This window comes from Oncorhynchus nerka, unplaced genomic scaffold, assembly GCF_034236695.1.
Source record: "Oncorhynchus nerka isolate Pitt River unplaced genomic scaffold, Oner_Uvic_2.0 unplaced_scaffold_3972, whole genome shotgun sequence".
Lineage (NCBI taxonomy): Eukaryota > Metazoa > Chordata > Actinopteri > Salmoniformes > Salmonidae > Oncorhynchus > Oncorhynchus nerka.
The window spans coordinates 6489-18095 of NW_027037326.1; the positions used below are offsets into that span (position 1 = coordinate 6489).

Sequence of the window (11607 nt, forward strand, 5' to 3'; positions counted from 1 at the left end):
GAAATACGATAATAACGCAATTATCACTCTAAGACTCCACACTCTAAACTACACAATTATCTTGGATACGAAGACAGCAAAGACAACTATGTAGCTAGCTAACACTACACTAATCAAGTCGTTCAGTTGAGTGTGATAGTTACTACAGTGCTACGGTAGACGGTGAACGTGTTGGGCAGATAGGAGACGACGAAATACGATAATTACGCAAACCTTTTTGACCCTTGGAAACTTGTTCTCAACTTGCTTACCTGGTTAAATAAAGGTGCAATAAATAAATAAATAAATAAATAAAAGAGTTTGCATTGACTTCTCTCCCCATAGGAATACATTGCCTGCACCTCTAAATTCAACCTGAAGCCTATGTGGGTTATGAATGCCTTATGAAGCTGTCTTCTATGACAGTCCATCAGACCACTATGGGGTCTACCTGTGTCGATTCTAAGCTTCCTGGACCAACCGGAAGTGGTTAAATTGACCCAAAAGGTGTTTTGATGTACATAACCTTCAAAGGTGAAAATGACTACATTCAACCCTGTGTAGATCGTAGATCAGTCAATTCTTAACTTAAAGACTTAAAAACTCAGGATTCTGTAAGTTTCTATGTCAATCAAGACATGGGTTTACTTATAGCTTCCTGTGCCAACCGGAAGTGCCTTTAATGGTGTCACAGTGGCAGTTTCCAAGGGTTAAAAGGTCAGATCTTTTCAAAACTTCATATGTGTGACTAGGTAACCCTCATGAACTGTAAATCAGTCATTTCTCCCAACAGATGTCAAGAAAAGCTCTCACACGCACACACAGCAAGGATGGAGTGAAAAGTGCGGTGCTCAAAGACACAGAGAGGAGGCAATGGCATAAACATAATCTCTAGGCCGTGCCGAGTTCAACGAGATATCCCGCTTGACCGTAGCTCGCTCGGTCTAAGCGCAAGCGACCGATTAGAAAATTAGGCCCAAAATGAAGCCTGCCCCACAACGTCATTTGCTTTTGGGTGACAGTGAGAGAACCGTTAGGGTGAGAAGCACAATTCGACCTCAGGTACGTTCCTAAGGTCCTCGATCCGTGCAAGCCTAACGTTGACCGTGTGGCATTAACCCTTAATAGTTAAAAGAAGGTGTTTACTTCAAAGAGTTTGCATTGACTTCTCTCCCCATAGGAATACATTGCCTGCACCCCTAAATTCAACCTGAAGCCTATGTGGGTTATGAATGCCGTATGAACCTGTCTTCGATGACAGTCCATCAGGCCACTACGAGGTCTACCTGTGTTGATTCTAAGCTTCCTGGACAACCGGAAGTGGTTAAAATCACCCTAAAAGTGTTTATCCATACCCTGCCTGCAGTTTGATAGACATAGTGCATTCAACCCTGTGTAAATCAGTCAATTCTTAACGTAAGGACTTAAAACTCAGGATTCTGTAAAAGCATTCCCCAATGAGGATATGTGTTGACTTACAGCTTCCTGTGCCAACCGGAAGTGCCATAATTGGTGTCTCTTGGGCTGTTTCGAGGGGTTAAAAGTCAGATCTTTCCAAAACTTCATATATGTGATTAGGCAACCCCCATGAACTGTAAATCAGTCATTTGTCCTGTAAAATTTCAAAGGAAAACTAAATCACACACACACACAGCTTGGAAGTAGGGACCCATTGGGGTGCGTAGAGACATACACTGCCTGCATTAGTTAACCTTGTTGGAACTTTTAAAGAACCGTCGGACCTAGAGTTCCGAAACTTTAGAATCCTGTTCTAGACCTCCGGTCGATAGTGCGTGGTGAGTTACGTGGCTCTAGACGGTTCTCGGACCGAGAAACAGCTTCGTACATTTGCAATGACTTCAATTCATTTTTGCATCACGAAAATGGCGACATTTAGAAATGTCCCAGAGTCGCAAGACTAGGTGCATTGCGACCGTCTCGGCCCATATAGACAGACCCCAACGTTTCTGTCCGATAGCTCATTCAAGGACCCCGTAGCAAGTCATGGAAAAAGTGGATTTTCAGCACCAATTAGGGTTTTGCTCGGACACCAAATGACCGATCGAGCCAAAACTTGGGATTCGGGGTCGCCTCAGCAAGGTCTACACGTAACATAAGAAATGGACCCCGCAGCTAGAACGTAACTACGTGTTTATGTTTTTTTATGGTTTGAACCGAAGGCGTTGTGAATTTTGGGCCAGCTCTGAAGTATGTGATAGTTGGCTACTAAACGAGTTGGAAAAAGTGGGTTTGGTGTCAGTTTGTATCAGTTTGGTGTCAGAATGATATCTAATTGACTGATGGACGATGACTTGCTGGTGACTCTTGTCCATTTGCAATATGTTTAAACAGTGAGGTACCATCACCAAAAGTGACATTCTGAAATCAACCCTAACGAGCCATTGAGATGAACCAGAATCACTGCCCAGCCATCCCAGTCAATTTCACATTCCTGCAGGATTTTTATAGCATGACAAATTCGTGATGGTACCTGCCTATTGAACCATATTGCAAATGCACAGTGGCTTTGCAAAAGTGAGAAAACATAAACAAATGGACATGATGAAATCAACACAACGAGTGATGGAAAGGTACAACTATCACTGCCCGGCCAAGTGGTAAGGTGTCGGTCTCGTAAACCGAAGACCATGGGTTCAAATTCCGTCCGTGCCTTTATAGAAAAGGCTTCAAATTCAATGGAAATTTACATTAGTTGGAGGACTTTGTAGAAAAATCATGTTGTATCAATATTTGAACACAACTAATATATTAAGGGGAAGTATCGCTACGATAGAGCCACTTTACATGTTTCCTGTCCTACAGTATTCCCCAACTTGTCTTTTGAGAGTATTCACTTGTTAAATTAGCTTTTGCACAACTCCCACTTTCCACAATGTTGACATTCTAAGAATGAAATAGATGCGCAAAGCCATCTGTTTTTGTTAACTGAAGCACATGGGTTCAATCCCTGTTCGACGGTTATGGTAGATAGCTGATATTATGGAAATGTACTTTCATCACAACAGTGTAAAGAAAAGGTCAATTATCTTGATATGGCCACTGCGACTTGTATGCTCTAGTCGGCTGGCCCTCGCTACATATTCGTCGCCAGAACCACTGGCTATTTTGTTATTGACTGTGCGCTTGTTTGTTCCATGTGTAACTCGTCGCCAGAATCACTGGCTCCAGGTCATCTGTAAGTCTATGCTAGGTAAAGCTCCGCCTTATCAAGGCAATCACAGGCGACCTAGTCCTCTCGCAGCAGTCCTTCCAGCTGCAGTCAGAGCAGGAGATGTTCACCTCCGGCGTCCAGACTGCAAATGAATTGCACTGCTTTTGCTTTACCTTGGCCGAATTAGCAGTTGTGTATGAGAACTTGTTCTTAACTGGCTTACCTGCTATAATAAAGGAGAAATTTAAGAAAATAAGAAACAATTTTTTCTTTCCCAGAAAGGGGGTGTAGCTCAGTGGTAGAGCGCATGCTTTGCATGTATGAGCTCCTGGGTTCAATCCCCAGCTTCTCCATGTTTTTTGCAAAGACCCAACTTCTACTTTCCAGAATGTTGAAATTCTAAGCAGGAAACAGAGATGTGCTAAATAATTTGGTCTTTTAATCTGAAGAACATGCGTTCAATCCCTGTTAGTACATTTATAGAACAGAAGTGGCATGGTTGCCAACTTTTATGGCATCATTTAAAAACTGAAGTTCATGTTTTCGATCCCTGTCCGTACCTGTTTTAAGAATTGCTGCTATCATTTCATTGTAGTTTCAATGGAGTTGTGTATATATAAAGTACAGTGTATTGATATTGCGTTTATCTGCAAATTAAATGGGATGGAAGCTCAGAGGGGGAGTGCATGCTATATATGTATGAGGTCCTTTCTCCTGAGTTTGTGTGCCAAATTCACATTTGCACAACTACTACTTTCCAGAATGTTGATATATATATATATATATTGCATTATAAGTGGCATGGTGGCCAAGTGGTAAGGCGTTGGTCTCGTAAACCGAAGACCATGGGTTCAAATTCCATCCGTGCCTTTATAGAAAATTCCCAGCTGTTTGGAATTGCCACAAGGAGCAACCAAGAGTGTCCAGTCTTGTCAGGCTATGCTGTTGGTGGACTTGTTGGTTGCGCTCCAGCACTTGCAGAGGCTCGGTGCATCTCAACAATTGTGCTCTGTAGCCAGCGGCCGGTTTAGCTCAGTTGGTTAGAGTGTGTGATACGCTGCTCTCTGAAAGTAAGTAATGTCTTGCTTTTCATCTGACATTGTGACATCAGTGTTACATGAGAGTTTCTTGTCATTGTTACATGACAGTTTCTTGTCATTGTTTACATACCTTAAGGAAGATTTCGGCAGTTGCTGTATGGTTAGTGAGAAAGTCCATATTGAAAATGTACGGTCCCTTACTAGACGTCCGAAATCGTTTGTAAAATTCGACGGACGGCGTCGGGCAGCGGCAGGGCCGGACCTACCAGGAAGTCATCAAATGAACTTTGTCAGACATTCGGTTTTCCGTTTACAAAAATATTAAGATGTTGGTCATTTTTCCGCTGTCCCGGAAATTTAAGAGGGCATAGCAATCATGTTGCTGGATCAAATAACGATTCACGACGGGCCTTATCTCGAGAAAACTGAAAATATTTCGAAGCCGAAACTTGGTGAGCGTAGGGGAGGCGCGTAATAGGCAGTTGGCCCCGAACAAGATGGCGTCTGGGCCTCAACGGTTTGAGTTATGGCCATTTATCTGGGATTAAAGGTCCAAACTGAAAATAGAGAAATTATTTTTCCACTTCACGTCAAAGTCAAGGAGCCTCCGATTGTCAATAAAAAAAAGAACCAGCCATTTTATCTATCGTCATTTAAGAGAAATCGTACAACGACAGATTGGTGATGTTCACGGATAGGTGTTTTTTTTTCAACTTGATTTACAGATCCAGTTGCAGGGTGTTCTTACGAATCTTTTTTAAAGTGTGCTGCGGAGCTCTACTGAATTTCTGTGATTTTCTATGATTTTCTGAAATAACACACACTCACTAAACCCTCCGTAAATAACTAAGTTCTTAACGTAAAGACTTAAAACTCAGGATTCTGTAAAGGCATACCCCAATCCTTGATGAGTTTATTTATAGCTTCCTGTGTCAACCGGAAGTGCCTTAAATGGTGTCACAGTGGCAGTTTCCAAGGGTTAAAGGTCAGATCTTTCAAAACTTCATATGTGTGATTAGGCAACCCCCCATAAACTGTAAGTCAGTCATTTCTCCCAACAGATGTCAAAGAAAAGCTCTCTCTCACACACACACACATAAACACACACAGCAAGGATGGAGTGACAAAGTGCGGTGCTTAAAGACACACAAAGCCTACAATGGCATTTCCATATTCTCTAGGCCGTGCGAGTTCAATAAGATGCCCTTGACCGTAGCTCGCTCGGTCTAAGCACAGTGACCTTGAAAAAGCAGAACCAAAATGAAATCTGGCCCTCAATGTCATTTGCTTTTGGGTGACAGTGAGAGAACCGTTAGGGTTGAAGCACAATTCGACCTCAGGTACGTTCTAAGGTCCTCCCGATCCGTGCAAGCCTAACCTTGACCGTGTGGCATTAACCCTTAATAGTTAAAAGAAGGTGTTTACTTCAAATACACCTCTGCTGTCTTCAACCAAGATCTCAGCGTCACTGCCTCATTGCCTGCATCCGTAATGGGTCAGCGGTCAAGCGACCTCCACTCATCACTGTAAACGGCTCCCTGAAACACTTCAGCGAGCAGGCCTTTCTCATCGACCTGGCCGGTGTCCTGGAGGATATTGATCTCATCCGTCAGTAGAGGATGCCTGGATATTTTTAAAAATGCCTTCTAACAATCTTAAATAAACATGCCCCATTCAAGAAAATTAGAACCAGGAACAGATATAGCCTTTGGTTCTCCCAGACCTGACTGCCCTTAACCAACACAAAACATCCTATGGCGTTCTGCATTAGCATCGGAACAGCCCCGTGATATGCAGCTGTTCAGGGAAGCTAGAAACCGTTATACACAGGCAGTTAGAAAAGCCAGGGCTAGCTTTTCAAGCAGAAATTTGCTTCCTGCAACACTAACTCAAAAAAGTTCTGGGACACTGTAAAGTCCATGGAGAATAAGAACACCTCCTCAGCTGCCCACTGCACTGAAGATAGGAAACACTGTCCTGCATTAAAATCCACCATGATGAGAATTTCAATAAGCATTTTCTACGGCTGGCCATGCTCTCCACCTGGCAACTCCTACCCCGGTCAACAGCACTGCACCCCCAACAGCAACTCGCCCAAGCCTTCCATTTTACATTACATTTAAGTCATTTAGCAGACGCTCTTATCCAGAGCGACTTACAAATTGGTGCTTTCACCTTATGACATCCAGTGGAACAGCCACTTTACAATAGTGCATCTAGGTATTTTAAGGGGGGAAGAAGGATTACTTTATCCTATCCTAGGTATTCCTTAAAGAGGTGGGGTTTCAGGTGTCTCCGGAAGGTGGTGATTGACTCCGCTGTCCTGGCGTCGTGAGGGAGTTTGTTCCACCATTGGGGGGCCAGAGCAGCGAACAGTTTTGACTGGGCCGAGCGGGAACTGTACTTCCTCAGTGGTAGGGAGGCGAGCAGGCCAGAGGTGGATGAACGCAGTGCCCTTGTTTGGGTGTAGGGCCTGATCAGAGCCTGGAGGTAGTGAGGTGCCGTTCCCCTCACAGCTCCGTAGGCAAGCACCATGGTCTTGTAGCGGATGCGAGCTTCAACTGGAAGCCAGTGGAGAGAGCGGAGGAGCGGGGCGACGTGAGAGAACTTGGGAAGGTTGAACACCAGACGGGCTGCGGCGTTCTGGATGAGTTGTAGGGGTTTAATGGCACAGGCAGGGAGCCCAGCCAACAGCGAGTTGCAGTAATCCAGACGGGAGATGACAAGTGCCTGGATTAGGACCTGCGCCGCTTCCTGTGTGAGGCAGGGTCGTACTCTGCGGATGTTGTAGAGCATGAACCTACAGGAACGGGCCACCGCCTTGATGTTATTTGATGTTACTTCCCCATTTCTCCTTCTCCCAAATCCAATCAGTTGAAGTTCTGAAAGAGCTGAAAAATCTGGACCCCTACAAATCAGCCGGGCTAGACAATCTGGACCCTTTCTTTCTAAAATTATCTGCCGAAATTGTTGCCACCCCTATTACTAGCCTGTTCAACCTCTCTTTCGTGTCATCTGAGATTCCCAAAGATTGGAAAGCAGCTGCGGTCATCCCCCTCTTCAAAGGGGGGGACACTCTTGACCCAAACTGTTACAGACCTATATCTATCCTACCATGCCTTTCTAAGGTCTTCGAAAGCCAAGTCAACAAACAGATTACCGACCATTTCGAATCTCACCATACCTTCTCTGCTATGCAATCTGGTTTCAGAGCTGGTCATGGGTGCACCTCAGCCACGCTCAAGGTCCTAAACGATATCTTAACCGCCATCGATAAGAAACATTACTGTGCAGCCGTATTCATTGATCTGGCCAAGGCTTTCGACTCTGTCAACCACCGCATCCTCATCGGCAGACTCGACAGCCTTGGTTTCTCAAATGATTGCCTCGCCTGGTTCACCAACTACTTCTCTGATAGAGTTCAGTGTGTCAAATCGGAGGGTCTGCTGTCCGGACCTCTGGCAGTCTCTATGGGGGTGCCACAGGGTTCAATTCTTGGACCGACTCTCTTCTCTGTATACATCAATGAGGTCGCTCTTGCTGCTGGTGAGTCTCTGATCCACCTCTACGCAGACGACACCATTCTGTATACTTCCGGCCCTTCTTTGGACACTGTGTTAACAACCCTCCAGGCAAGCTTCAATGCCATACAACTCTCCTTCCGTGGCCTCCAATTGCTCTTAAATACAAGTAAAACTAAATGCATGCTCTTCAACCGATCGCTACCTGCACCTACCCGCCTGTCCAACATCACTACTCTGGACGGCTCTGACTTAGAATACGTGGACAACTACAAATACTTAGGTGTCTGGTTAGACTGTAAACTCTCCTTCCAGACCCATATCAAACATCTCCAATCCAAAGTTAAATCTAGAATTGGCTTCCTATTTCGCAACAAAGCATCCTTCACTCATGCTGCCAAACATACCCTTGTAAAATTGACCATCCTACCAATCCTCGACTTTGGCGATGTCATTTACAAAATAGCCTCCAATACCCTACTCAACAAATTGGATGCAGTCTATCACAGTGCAATCCGTTTTGTCACCAAATCCCCATATACTACCCACCATTGCGACCTGTACGCTCTCGTTGGCTGGCCCTCGCTTCATACTCGTCGCCAAACCCACTGGCTCCATGTCATCTACAAGACCCTGCTAGGTAAAGTCCCCCTTATCTCAGCTCGCTGGTCACCATAGCATCTCCCACCTGTAGCACACGCTCCAGCAGGTATATCTCTCTAGTCACCCCCAAAACCAATTCTTTCTTTGGCCGCTCTCCTTCCAGTTCTCTGCTGCCAATGACTGGAACGAACTACAAAAATCTCTTAAATTGGAAACACTTATCTCCCTCACTAGCTTTAAGCACCAACTGTCAGAGCATCTTACAGATTACTGCACCTGTACATAGCCCACCTATAATTTAGCCCAAACAACTACCTCTTTCCCAACTGTATTTAATTTATTTATTTATTTTGCTCCTTTGCACCCCATTATTTTTATTTCTACTTTGCACATTCTTCCATTGCAAAACTACCATTCCAGTGTTTTACTTGCTATATTGTATTTACTTTGCCACCATGGCCTTTTTTGCCTTTACCTCCCTTCTCACCTAATTTGCTCACATTGTATATAGACTTGTTTTTTTTACTGTATTATTGACTGTATGTTTGTTTTACTCCATGTGTAACTCTGTGTCGTTGTATGTGTCGAACTGCTTTGCTTTATCTTGGCCAGGTCGCAATTGTAAATGAGAACATTTACATTTACATTTAAGTCATTTAGCAGACGCTCTTATCCAGAGCGACTTACAAATTGGTGCTTTCACCTTATGACATCCAGTGGAACAGCCACTTTACAATAGTGCATCTAGGTCTTTTAAGGGGGGGAGAAGGATTACTTTATCCTATCCTAGGTATTCCTTAAAGAGGTGGGGTTTCAGGTGTCTCCGGAAGGTGGTGATTGACTCCGCTGTCCTGGCGTCGTGAGGGAGTTTGTTCCACCATTGGGGGGCCAGAGCAGCGAACAGTTTTGACTGGGCTGAGCGGGAACTGTACTTCCTCAGTGGTAGGGAGGCGAGCAGGCCAGAGGTGGATGAACGCAGTGCCCTTGTTTGGGTGTAGGGCCTGATCAGAGCCTGGAGGTACTGAGGTGCCGTTCCCCTCACAGCTCCGTAGGCAAGCACCATGGTCTTGTAGCGGATGCGAGCTTCAACTGGAAGCCAGTGGAGAGAGCGGAGGAGCGGGGTGACGTGAGAGAACTTGGGAAGGTTGAACACCAGACGGGCTGCGGCGTTCTGGATGAGTTGTAGGGGTTTAATGGCACAGGCAGGGAGCCCAGCCAACAGCGAGTTGCAGTAATCCAGACGGGAGATGACAAGTGCCTGGATTAGGACCTGCGCCGCTTCCTGTGTGAGGCAGGGTCGTACTCTGCGGATGTTGTAGAGCATGAACCTACAGAAACGGGCCACCGCCTTGATGTTATTTGAGAACGACAGGGTGTTGTCCAGGATCACGCCAAGGTTCTTAGCGCTCTGGGACGAGGACACAATGGAGTTGTCAACCGTGATGGCGAGATCATGGAACGGGCAGTCCTTCCCCGGGAGGAAGAGCAGCTCCGTCTTGCCGAGGTTCAGCTTGAGGTGATGATCCGTCATCCACACTGATATGTCTGCCAGACATGCAGAGATGCGATTCGCCACCTGGTCGTCAGAAGGGGGAAAGGAGAAGATTAATTGTGTGTCGTCTGCATAGCAATGATAGGAGAGACCATGTGAGGTTATGACAGAGCCAAGTGACTTGGTGTATAGCGAGAATAGGAGAGGGCCTAGAACAGAGCCCTGGGGGACACCAGTGGTGAGAGCACGTGGTGAGGAGACGGATTCTCGCCACGCCACCTGGTAGGAGCGACCTGTCAGGTAGGACGCAATCCAAGCGTGGGCCGCGCCGGAGATGCCCAACTCGGAGAGGGTGGAGAGGAGGATCTGATGGTTCACAGTATCGAAGGCAGCCGATAGGTCTAGAAGGATGAGAGCAGAGGAGAGAGAGTTAGCTTTAGCAGTGCGGAGCGCCTCCGTGATACAGAGAAGAGCAGTCTCAGTTGAATGACTAGTCTTGAAACCTGACTGATTTGGATCAAGAAGGTCATTCTGAGAGAGATAGCGGGAGAGCTGGCCAAGGACGGCACGTTCAAGAGTTTTGGAGAGAAAAGAAAGAAGGGATACTGGTCTGTAGTTGTTGACATCGGAGGGATCGAGTGTAGGTTTTTTCAGAAGGGGTGCAACTCTCGCTCTCTTGAAGACAGGAGGGACGTAGCCAGCGGTCAGGGATGAGTTGATGAGCGAGGTGAGGTAAGGGAGAAGGTCACCGGAGATGGTCTGGAGAAGAGAGGAGGGGATAGGGTCAAGCGGGCAGGTTGTTGGGCGGCCGGCCGTCACAAGACGCGAGATGTCATCTGGAGAGAGAGGGGAGAAAGAGGTCAGAGCACAGGGTAGGGCAGTGTGAGCAGAACCAGCGGTGTCGTTTGACTTAGCAAACGAGGATCGGATGTCGTCGACCTTCTTTTCAAAATGGTTGACGAAGTCATCTGCAGAGAGGGAGGAGGGGGAGGGGGAGGAGGATTCAAGAGGGAGGAGAAGGTGGCAAAGAGCTTCCTAGGGTTAGAGGCAGATGCTTGGAATTTAGAGTGGTAGAAAGTGGCTTTAGCAGCAGAGACAGAGGAGGAAAATGTAGAGAGGAGGGAGTGAAAGGATGCCAGGTCCGCAGGGAGGCGAGTTTTCCTCCATTTCCGCTCGGCTGCCCGGAGCCCTGTTCTGTGAGCTCGCAATGAGTCGTCGAGCCACGGAGCGGGAGGGGAGGACCGAGCCGGCCTGGAGGATAGGGGACATAGAGAGTCAAAGGATGCAGAAAGGGAGGAGAGGAGGGTTGAGGAGGCAGAATCAGGAGATAGGTTGGAGAAGGTTTGAGCAGAGGGAAGAGATGATAGGATGGAAGAGGAGAGAGTAGCGGGGGAGAGAGAGCGAAGGTTGGGACGGCGCGATACCATCTGAGTAGGGGCAGTGTGGGAAGTGTTGGATGAGAGCGAGAGGGAAAAGGATACAAGGTAGTGGTCGGAGACTTGGAGGGGAGTTGCAATGAGGTTAGTGGAGGAACAGCATCTAGTAAAGATGAGGTCGAGCGTATTGCCTGCCTTGTGAGTAGGGGGAAGGTGAGAGGGTGAGGTCAAAAGAGGAGAGGAGTGGAAAGAAGGAGGCAGAGAGGAATGAGTCAAAGGTAGACGTGGGGAGGTTAAAGTCGCCCAGAACTGTGAGAGGTGAGCCGTCCTCAGGAAAGGAGCTTATCAAGGCATCAAGCTCATTGATGAACTCTCCGAGGGAACCTGGAGGGCGATAAATGATAAGGATGTTAAGCTTGAAAGG

At 46.6% G+C, this 11607-nt stretch overlaps 2 non-coding genes across 2 annotated transcripts; both read left to right on the forward strand.

The window, feature by feature from the left end:
* The first annotated feature begins 3432 nt into the window (after positions 1 to 3432).
* Positions 3433 to 3504, forward strand: trnaa-ugc (transfer RNA alanine (anticodon UGC)). The gene has a single exon. It is a non-coding gene; the product is annotated as a tRNA-Ala (tRNA).
* A 445-nt stretch (positions 3505 to 3949) lies between these two features.
* On the forward strand, positions 3950 to 4021 carry trnat-cgu (transfer RNA threonine (anticodon CGU)). Its single transcript has one exon. It is a non-coding gene; the product is annotated as a tRNA-Thr (tRNA).
* Positions 4022 to 11607: the final 7586 nt, after the last annotated feature.